The 2,385-nt window shown below is 46.9% G+C and overlaps 1 pseudogene; it reads right to left on the bottom strand.

Annotated features, from left to right (window-relative positions):
* Positions 1–1,298: 1,298 nt before the first annotated feature.
* LOC127201851 (peptidyl-prolyl cis-trans isomerase A-like) lies at positions 1,299–1,802 on the bottom strand (annotated as a pseudogene).
* Between the last annotated feature and the right edge of the window lie 583 nt (positions 1,803–2,385).

The following is a 2,385-nucleotide window of genomic DNA, read 5'->3' as shown; positions in this document are numbered from 1 at the left end:
TGTGCTCTGGCTTCCCATCTTTGTGAGCTGTCACCCATGCTGGGCTGGGCCTTGGTGATGCAGCTGTCTCTGAGTAATTTCTGTTCCTGTAGGTTACCCCTCACCCATATTCCTGTGACTAACCCCGGTAACAGTCATTGTTTACCAAGCTGGACTTTGGTGATATCTGCACTTTGGTCTGTCGTGGACTCCATGTCCAGGGTAAGTAGGCATGTGTGTAGTATCTCCCCAGGAAAACATTCTATGGCCCAAGTATGATTGTTTATGAATGATTGACCAGTGTGTATAAAAACTATCAATCCCAGCTCCGTCCTCTGTGAAGACTGCAGCCTGAGACTGCTTCCCTACAGAGACCATCCACAGAGATGAGGTAAACCTGCCTCTAAGGTGTATACAATCCTCCTTGATTCAGCTGTATACAATGAAGGCGGAGTTTCTGGCCGGCTTCTGTTGTTGATAGGTCTCCACCAGAGTCCAGGGTCCATCCAATCCCAGATTTTCTGTGCCTGTGTGTCCTTTCTTCATTCTCTTATCGTTCCAGTCAGGTTTCCAGAACCAAAGGCATGCAGGATATGGCCACATCTGGGTGAGCAATGGGTACCATTTAAGTTATTGGTCATGTGACTTGCCTGGGCCAATGGAATATTGGGGCATGTGATGAGGGCAGAGGTTATTTGCCTATGGGCTTGAGCTTTCCTGTTTCTACCCTTCCATACCCTGGCTAGTCTCTGCTCTTTGAACTGCCTGAGTGGCACTATATGTCCTGGGATGTGACACATGAAGCAGGTATCCCTGTTAGCAAGAAATTAATGTTTCTTGTAGAATGCTGCTCAGCTTTGCTTGTTCCACAATATTGTCATCTCAATAGCTGGCTGTCAGCAAGAGTCAAGTGGCTGAAATTGATGCAAGTGTTTTTTTTTTTTTTTCCTAACTCTCTGAAAATCAAACAAAAGTAAAACAACCACAGCTTTTCCCCCTCCCTCTCTCCCTTCCTTCCTCTGTCTTTTCCTCCCTCATTCCTTTCTTCCTTCCTTTCTGACTAAGAACTAGTCTTCAGAAGCCTCAGTGTTTGTCTTGAGTCCTTCAGCTTTCTCCTTTAAAACAAAACAATTTTTTTTTTCGTATTTACTTAACTCTGCAATCCAGCTAGACTTGGAGGGGAGTGAGGACAATATGGAATCCAGAGAACTTCAGTGAGAGCAGAGATTACAGGGTACTGGGAGCAGATGGGGTGGGGGCACTCTCCTGAGCTACAGAAGGAACGGTCTGGTGGGAATCATGCCCGCAAGTCAAAAGAATTAGAGATGTCCACAGTGGGAAATGGTGATCTTCCTGCTGAGCTTGCCATTCCTGGACCCAAAGCGCTCATGCCTTGCATGATGCTCATGCCTTCCTTCACCTTCCCAGAGACCACACGCTTGCCATCCAGCCACTCAGTCTCTGCAGTGCAGATAAAAAACTGGGAACCATTTGTGTTTGGTCCGGCATTTGCCATGGACAAGATGCCAGGACCTGTGTGCTTCAGGATGAAACTCTCATCCTCAAAATTCTCCCCATAAGTGGACCTGCCACTAGTGCCATTATAGCATGTTAAGTGACCACCCTGGCACATAAATCCTGGAATAATTCTGTGAAGGGAGGAAAGTTTATGTCCAAATCCTTTCTCTCCAGTGCTCAGTGCATGACAGTTTTCTGTTGTCTTTGGAACTTTGTCAGCAAACAGCTTGAAGGAGACCCAAGGGTTTGCCATCGACCTCGATGTTGAAGAACACAGTAGTAGGCTTGACCATGGCTACAGCAAGTGGTGATGGGGGACAGCAGTGTCTGCAAAGCCTAAAACAAACTTTTTAAAATTATGAACGTGAGTGTGCCCCCTCCCTCTCCCTCTCCCCTCCTTCCCCCCCCGTGTGTGTGTGTGTGTGTGTGTGTGTGTGTGTGTGTGTGTGTGTGCGCGTGTGATTGTATGCCATGTATGTGTACTGGAAAATGCCAGAACGGTGTGAGATCCCTTGGAGCTAGAGTTACAGGAAGTTGTGATGTGGGTGCTGGGAACTTAACTCAGGTCTTCTTGCAGAGCGGTCTGTGCTTTTAACCTCAGAACTATCTCTCTCACTCCTTCTTAAAAAGAAATGTGACTATCATACTTGAGCTCAGAGTACTTTGTAAGCATCATTGACTGTTTTAGATGTTCTCTACTATCCAAAGTCTAAATGGCCACTTCACTGAAGGGAGGTTTCAGCCAGGAAGAGTAGCAATGTTGGGCCCTTGAAGATGGAGAGCTTGTTGGGCTGTGTCTGGTTGCAGCTTGCCTACCCTCGCATTTGATGCTGGTTTGACTATGCAGAGAATGTGGCTGGCATTCTGTCTTCTAGTTGCACAGCTGAG

This window comes from Acomys russatus, chromosome 17 (assembly GCF_903995435.1).
Source record: "Acomys russatus chromosome 17, mAcoRus1.1, whole genome shotgun sequence".
Lineage (NCBI taxonomy): Eukaryota > Metazoa > Chordata > Mammalia > Rodentia > Muridae > Acomys > Acomys russatus.
Note: the sequence above shows the minus strand (reverse complement) of the source record. Positions and strands in the feature narration are given on the sequence as shown.